The sequence below is a fragment of the Porites lutea genome, chromosome 1 (genome assembly GCF_958299795.1).
Source record: "Porites lutea chromosome 1, jaPorLute2.1, whole genome shotgun sequence".
NCBI classification, from domain to species: domain Eukaryota; kingdom Metazoa; phylum Cnidaria; class Anthozoa; order Scleractinia; family Poritidae; genus Porites; species Porites lutea.
In genome coordinates, this window is record NC_133201.1 from 20,562,840 (window position 1) to 20,571,297 (window position 8,458).

The 8,458-nt window shown below is 38.1% G+C and overlaps 1 pseudogene; it reads right to left on the reverse strand.

The window, feature by feature from the left end:
* Window positions 1-6,166: 6,166 nt before the first annotated feature.
* On the reverse strand, window positions 6,167-7,925 carry LOC140925941 (uncharacterized; annotated as a pseudogene).
* Window positions 7,926-8,458: the final 533 nt, after the last annotated feature.

The following is an 8,458-nucleotide window of genomic DNA, read 5'->3' on the forward strand; positions in this document are numbered from 1 at the left end:
CTAACACTCAGTTGAAAGATTTAAGTCTTGAGCTTCATCCCACAATCCAACCTGTATCTGTGAGTAAGAAACTTGACCAGGACCTCCACGAATGTGAGGCAAAAACCACAAGTGGTTAATCAATAGTGCATAGTGCATCAGGTTTGATACAGGTAGCTATGTTAGTTATACAGGTGGTCATCTTTTTACATGTGTGGATAGCCACAAAAGTAAATCATCTTCCATGCGCAAACACTATGATAAAGGTCATGTGGGTGCCATCCCTGGGGACCTTGTCAGCTGCTTAAGAATGCTGAAAAAATGCAAGAACACCTTTGAACGTGCAAATGGATCTAAACCTTGCTAAGGTCTTTGTTTAGCTGATTTCATTTATGCAAATTTAGAGTACTTTAACTCTATTTGAACTTGCATTTTGATTTCTATTCCTTGGTGATGTCTCCGAAATGTTGGAACATCATCTTGTTACTTTTTACATGTTTATGCCTCTCAAAATCGTTATTAATCACAGTTTTTTATTGTAAAAAGTATCAATTGCTATTACATCGCGTTGCACTCAAAATTTAGCAACATTCAACTTGGCCTGTCAACTGTCCTCATTATTTACACGAGAATGGAGCCCTTACTGTTCAGATAAGCCACCAGTTATTTACTTGAGTAGGGAGGGCTCCATTCTTGTCTAATGTCGTGTTTACATTTGTGCTTTTACCAAGGTAAAAATTTACTAAGGTCAAGTTACTTAACCTTGGTACATTCGTCCAGTGTTTACACTAGCTCAAATAACTCAAGTTGATCTGTCAACACTCTCGCTATCTGCGTTATCTACGTCATGAAATCGAACTGACGGGAAATTCTAAAACCATGCTCGCTTCAAGAAGTAAAGTGGTGTCTTTCGTGGCCATTGCTTTTTATTTCTTAATTCAAGAGCCGCAAACAGAAGCATCAAGATTTTGTAAGATGTTGTTGTGCAGCGCTTGATAAATCTTCACTAGTGGAACTTGCAGGAGGATCCAACTGCAGTGAATTAACAGGAGCAAATTGAGGTGCCACCATGTGCATAGGCGCTGACCTCATCTCATAATGTTGCGCGGGAAAATCCGGTGGTTGATCATATGCAGAGTACGCGTGGTTGTATGTGAAGAAACGTGGATATTGTGAATATGCAGCATCCTCCCTGGTGGGAGGATAAGCTACCGGTTACCATGACCATTATTACACAATGAAGGATCGAAGTTTGTCTAGAGAAAGTTGTAAATAATACTGAAAATGAAAAATACAATGCCTTCTTTTACCTGACGGATTGTTCGCCGTACGAAGATCGATCCAATCGTTCTCTGACTTCACTGTTATCTGCCATGATAACACATGACATGACAAACAATTCACTTGAGGACCATCTTCAACCTTGAAGGGTTATTTTAAGGTATACAATATTTTTTTATTGTACCAGGAGGTTTTTGACAGAAAATATACACCTTCAAAATACATTTTGCATAATATACTGTTTTGATTAAGCTAGAAAACTCCTTAAGAATTTAATTCATTTCAATACAAGCATAAAGGGTGGCTTATATCTGGGAGGGCGTAAACCTAAAGTATATTTCTGTTTACAGAAAAATGAGCCTACATCTGGAGGGGCTTATAAGTGGGGAAGCTTAGTGGGGGACACCCGGAATTAGTCAATATAAACACAAAATACCAACTTAATTTCCATTTTGCCTAAGCCTTGAGGTGGTTTGTGTAATATTATCTACCTCAAACAAACAAGATGGGTCATCCAGCGCCTTTTTGTCAAGATCTTTTTGTAGGGGCCGTATATAGAATTTTGCAATACCGGTGGCATCCCTCATTCTTTGGGCAGTATTTGGCGAAGGGTTATCGTAAAAGCAGGCATCCTCTCCTTGCTGATAAAGCAGTAACTAGTAACAAGTTTTCAACAGTTTTGGAAACCTCAACACGATTTCTTTGTGGCATTTTAGACTGCTGGCATCTGTTTTAAACTGGATGCTAGCCTGCATTGGTCAAAAGAGTCCTGCTTCTCACAGTAGTGGGCGGCATTGATGCTTCAGTTCATGAGAGAAAAAAAAAAACTTTCGTATACAAGTCGCCACTCATTTAGCTTTGGTTTTGGCTGTGACTTTTGCAAGACTGGGGTACGTGACTAAGTAGCAAGCCACTTGTTGTGTTCTTGTGTGACTGTGGCTACAGCTAAATAATTCAGAAAATTATGCTGAATTGTTCCGGATGTCTCAGCAATTGCTGGGGTTCCAGTGCCATCCATATTCGAGTGGGAACCTAAGAATACATTCATATATTGTAGAAAAATAGTAAATACTGAAATAAGCATTTACATTTGCAAAATCAAGTTGAATGTTGAGTATTGAAGTTGATTGTTGGTGGGGATTAAACACCATAATTTCCCAGCTTTTGAAATAAGTTTAGCCAATTGAATGTAAGGGGTAAGCCTCCTTAGCATATTTATGTAGGTTCAAATTTGCACACACATTCTGGAGCCGTTGAAAGTGTTTTAGTTGATAATAATTATGGTAATGCATAGAAAGCAAAACAGGCATCTAGTTTTAAATGAAGACTCTCAGCTAATTGTTTCCTTACATGGTAAGGAGTTTCATGTCTCAGCTTTCTGAACACAGTTAAGGTCCGGAAGCAAAAATAGCAATCATCTTCCATCACAGTAAAAAGCCATAATGGCTCTTGATCACAGTCGATTGAAGCCTGGAAAAGAATTTATTCCCAAACAAAATAACCCAGTCGCCCACCTACAACACCTTTACTTTGTAAGGTTAATTGGACAGCATCAAAATTTTAGTTTTATGCTATAAAGGCCAGTTTTAGACACAATAGTCCTCGGTGGCAGCCAATTTACATGTTGTAATTTATAGATTTCTAAAAGGTCAAACTAAAAAAACCGGCCAAATTTTTTGTGTTTGACAAGCTTACTTTGCAAAATCTTGCCAACAAATGTGGTGGCGTGTAAACCAGACTATTATAGTTTTTAAACACTACATCTGAGGTAAACAATACTATGAGGCACTGTTTTATTATCATACAGACCTGTGATAGAATGCAGTCTTTCACAATTTTACAAGACGAATTGCACCCATTCAATAAGCATATTCAGGACGATCGAAGCACTCCTTTCCTTTGCACAACAAATTATAGAATTGGCCACAATATAAAACGTGAAGATAATTCCATTCCAGGACTGTTCAGTCAAAATAATATGCTCCTATGTGGTATGCAAGTTGGAATGGATGAGTCAAGCGGATTATGTTGTATCATTTGCATATTGACTTATCTTTATTTTCCTCATTGTTAATGTCCCTGTTCTTACAATTTCTTTTGGCTAACATTACAACAGATAAACCGAATAGCATATAAATTGCAAAATCTTTTGTTCGAAGCTAGTTAAACACCTCTCTTAGTTTAAAGCTGTCTCTTAGTTTCCTGACATTTAAAGAAGCTATTCTCAAGGCCATATCTGTTTAGCCCTTCCTTCACCCCTAGGTGATAAAGCAATAAAATTACTGTTTCATTCTAGTAGCTTGAAAAACAAGTGTTGAATATTTGACAAAATTTTGACAATAAAATGTGCATGGTAACCACAAATACGAAGGGACAAGACAAATTACACAAAGAAAACTCACACAAACGTAAAACCTTTGGTCTGGGGCATGTAAGAAAGTACAGTTTGTGCTAACAAATTCCAATCCAAAAAGGAAACTGCCTGATATCTCGCCCCCTGCTCGAAATATATTAAACCTAGGAAATGTTTTAGAAAAAATAGAGTTGACCGCTGTAAACTTAACGTTCGTTTGGTATGATTAAAGGCTTACCCACTGGCCATAATTTTCCTCAAATGTACAATTTGTGAGGTAGGGACCTACTAAAAGTGGCTGGAATCTTGTGTTGTTTGGCTTTTGATCTTTTCTTCTTTTAACAATTTCAGAAGGCAAATCGGTAAACATCTGGTAGTCAGTTCCTCGGAGATGGATGCCTTGAAAAAGAATATCTTAGCAATCTGCACAGAAAACGTGCCAGTATTGGTCGCGGCTCAGCAGTATCTCTTTTTTTCCCAAGGCGGTAAATTTTTAGTATCTCCACTGTTCTGGAATCCGCATAGCCCATCTCTTTCTCCAAGAAAATCCTGAGCACCTCCTCTGTGTCCTCTCCCCTAGGATCTCCAGGGGTAAATTCCGTTATCTTTGAAAATTTGATATTTTCTCTTCTCGAACAAGCCTCAAGGTACAAATCTTTCATTCTCAGTTCCTCGTGTTTTTCAGCATTTCAGGGCTTAACAGCAGCAGCGTGTTCATCTTGTTTAACCCCAATGGATGAGCATCATTGATTTAACTTTTCAAAATCGACAGTACCACTTTCTTTGAAGTCTTTGAGTTTTTGTTTCTTGTCCAGGGCTACTTAGATTCTTCAATATTCTGGATTGATTGTCTATTATTGTCAGGGATTAAAGCCAGATAGACTAGTCGCCAACATTTGCATAAGAGATGGCTGCGGCATCAGAGAAATGCTGGTTGCCATCGTGGTTGATAGGACCTCACAGACAAAGGGGTTCCTTATTCCCAACAAGGAAATGTCATCTTTCTGTGGATTGCAGGATAAAATTAGTTTTCCACCATGCATCTTTAGACTGCTGTCAAAAAGAACTTCCATTTCCCATTATTCGTTGCGTCATGGTACTTCTTGATCCAGGAAGCTTCAAGAGACTTATTGCAGGTGTTCATGTTGATCATGTTTGTTGTTGGTTCTCTCCCTTGCTGTAAGAGGTTTTTCTCTGAGTACTTCGGTTTTCCCCTCTCCTTCAAAACCAACACTTTCAAATTCCAATTCGATCTAGAATGTCTGACATGGTTCAACGAGTTCTCATGAACTCCTAAGTGCTCCGTGGGTAAACAAATTACATTTTTTTTTACAATCATCCTCAGACCACCCCCTTGATAATCCTCTATTATAAACTCTCATCTAATCTTGTCTTTACCTTTACAAAACAATTTGAAAAAAACGTTTGTTGACTTTGTGTAGTGCCTCCGCATAAGTTGGGAGACCAGAACACTTTTGATGAGTGATTTTGCCCAATATAGTAAGCCTTTTAACTTGTTATAATTCCATGAAATTTTTGATTTTCAGAATCCTTTCTTCGTAGTTGGAATGGAGGATTATGTGTTTGTTCATTACAAACCATACGCTCCGTGCAAAAACTTTTCCTTCCACCCTGGAGATTAGGAAAGTTATGTGCCTTTCAGGATATTGGAATTGTTGCAACTATTATGAAACAGTGATGTTAACATAAAAAGAAGTCAATGGATCTTTGACCTTTTAATAAAGCCGTTTCCAGAATTGTGTATGTTTCGAGTGATTTGCGTCTATAATTCAGCATCTCTGATGGACACTCCCTGATCTTTTGTTTGTCACTATGGGAAGCAAATTGAGGCAGATTACTGGTCATCTGAAATAAAAAAAACAACAACATATTACTAATTGAGATGTCACATTCCATATAGTTTCAGCTGGTCTTGATCATTTCAGGATATTTAGGTTTATAAGTCCTTTCTCTGTTTCTTTGATTCAAAGTTTCATCCTGTTGCATTGAAATAATTTGGAACTATAATAGCTGGTTGTTCTTAAGTAGGAAATTCAATTAGTGGAATAAAGTAAAAGCCATATGATTAAAATTAGTGTTTCTTTTAGTTTATTACAACCAAGGCAACAATTATAATATTTGTCTCCCTCCAAAACTTTTCATGATCTTTTTTGTTTGTATGGGGATAAATAGAATGCTGTCTTTTTAAAACAATCAACCAGTTTAGAGTGATTTGGAATGCACATAAAACATTCTTCTTCAGACCATAGTGGAGGAGCACTGTACAGTAATAGCCCGCGTATAAGAACCTGAATTTTTCAATTTAGCCTAAATAGGTTCTTATATAAATGGTACTTAAAGCAAATTTAGGCTACCGAGGTTCTTAAAATAGGTTCTTATATTTTCATATGAATTTCATCTGAACATACTATATATATTATAAATATCATCCCATAATACAGTATAAATCATTTATTTGTACCATAGAGCAATGCCTATAGGCAGTTCAGTGCAGGTACAGCATATGTCCTTAACAAAACATAACAAAGAAACTCATGGTGATACCAAATTCATAATAAGCTCAAGCAAGGAGGAGAAATGAAAAACAAAAATAAAGTGAAAACTGTATAGCTCTGGCCCCTGAGGTTTGATCATATCATCATCCGAGCCATCAGCTGTCATCAGACAACCAGTCTTCATGAACAGTTTCTTAGCAAACATCCTGTCTGAGGAGAGCTTTCTCCATGCCTACCCAGTCCATTGTGTCATGAGGATCCTCCTTTGCTTTGCACTTAAGCTGTCATGCCACATGTCCAAATTCTCGTCCTCCTCAAGCAATTTCTCCATTGCTTCGCCAATCTTTGCCTTCATCTGTTTTCCAAACCCGGCATCTATAGACTGAACTTTGTCTGTATGATTTTCTGGGAGCAGATAAATGATGGCATTGATCTCCTTTCTGCAGATTTCATGAAAGCCCTTCTCTTGTTGAAATCCAACATTGTCAGCAAGTATTACTTTCTCTTGGGGGGAAGTTCAATCCCAGGTATCAATGTCCTTTTTACCCATTGCTGGTTTAACTGGCTGTCCATCCAGGCAGAAGTTTGAAAGAATACATCAACATCTTGATCATATTGGGTTTTCTCCGCACTTGACACGTTTCCTTTACCTCGGAACACAATTGCGGGTTTCACATGTTGATCTCCCTCTGCCTGTATGCACAGCTGCAGTGTAGCCTGCCTCTTGTCAAGACCAGAAGAGGGTTGAGAAACTTAAACTTGCTTGCTATCTGTTACATCATAGGTTTTTTCTTGATCTACAACAAAGGGCAGAGGAACTTGATCTATATTGCATCTATTCTTTGGTGTCCATCGCCCATACTTCACATCCTGAGTTGAGTGAAGTCGTCTTCTCCTTGACTTAACAGCCTCCCTTAGGTCACAGTGAAATTTCTGGATGGTTTGTCTCTCATCATCAGCTGCCTGTTTTTTCTTGTTTGTTCTTCTCCTGAATGAATTACCATGTCGTTTCTTAAATCTCTGAAACCAGTTTTGACTTCCTTTAAACTTAAAAGCTTCTTCTTTTCCATAGCATTCTTCAATGTAGGATTTCATTTTTTTCTTTAGCCATAGTTTTGATACTTTGCATCCTTTTGCTCTTCTTAATTTAAAATCAACAATGACTCGTGCTGATGCTAAGGGATATTTCTCTCTGTTCTTTGCTTTGTCACCTATAAGCTTTCCCCTTTGTCTTGTTGCCTTCACACCCTCAGAATCTTCCTTTCGCTTGTTGCACTCAGATTCGGATTTGATCTTATTCCTATTTTTGTTCCATTTTACAACAAGCGACTTGCTAACTCCTCGTTCTTCTGCAACCTTTTCCCACTTCTTTTTAACCTTTAGTTCACTGAAAAGGTCTAGACGTTCAAGAGTCTTTGCCTTGAATTCAACTGTGTATGACCTTCTGTGGCTGCTTCCTTTCCTACTGTCAGGTTTTGTCACCTTGTGCTTTCTCGTATCCACCACATCCAGGTCATCTACACAAGTGTACTCTCACTATTAGATATCTCTTCACTTTCAGTGTAGCTGGGAGTAGACACTGGTTTAGATTTGAAGTTTACATTGCCGCCATGTTTCCATCGTACATGTGAATCAAGGTACTTCTTCGTCGCGAAGGATTCATTGCAAATCTCACATTCAAGTGGCCTTTTTGGTAAATTTACAGACTTTGGTAACACACTTGTGATGTCAAACTTTTCTCCCTTTCTTGTCTCTATAGATTTCTAGATTCCACAGTCAAAAGGCGTACGATTCATATCTACTTTCTTCTCTACACGTGGCTGAAGAAACCCGCGAAGTTTGTTTGTTTTGGAAATACATCCTTGAGCCCGCGAACTAAATTCTTTGTTTTGAGCCCATGGTTTGTCCCTGTAATAAAGTTTTCCCAGACCGACATATTGGTCAGCGGTCAATAGGCACCGCCACTGAATGCCCACCATCTTTATTGTGATCTTGAGAGAAATCAGAAGGAAAATTTGTCTTTCAAACTTACTTTAATTAAAGACAGGAAACCTGATTGTTTGAAATGTATATAGAAGCTACTGTGCGAGGCTACCATGCATATCTTGATAATGGATCTGTTTGGATTGGTGAAATATAGGCATGCGAAATGGAGCTCAACAATTCTCACGACAAATATGCTGTGACGATCAAAAACCAAGATGAAAACCTGGTTGGACATGTACCAAAGGAATTATCGAGGCTCTTTCATAAGTTCCTAAATGATTTTGGAGAACTTGAGGCAGAATGCATTGGAAATAGGCTCAATGCAGGGAAAGGAAAAGGAGTT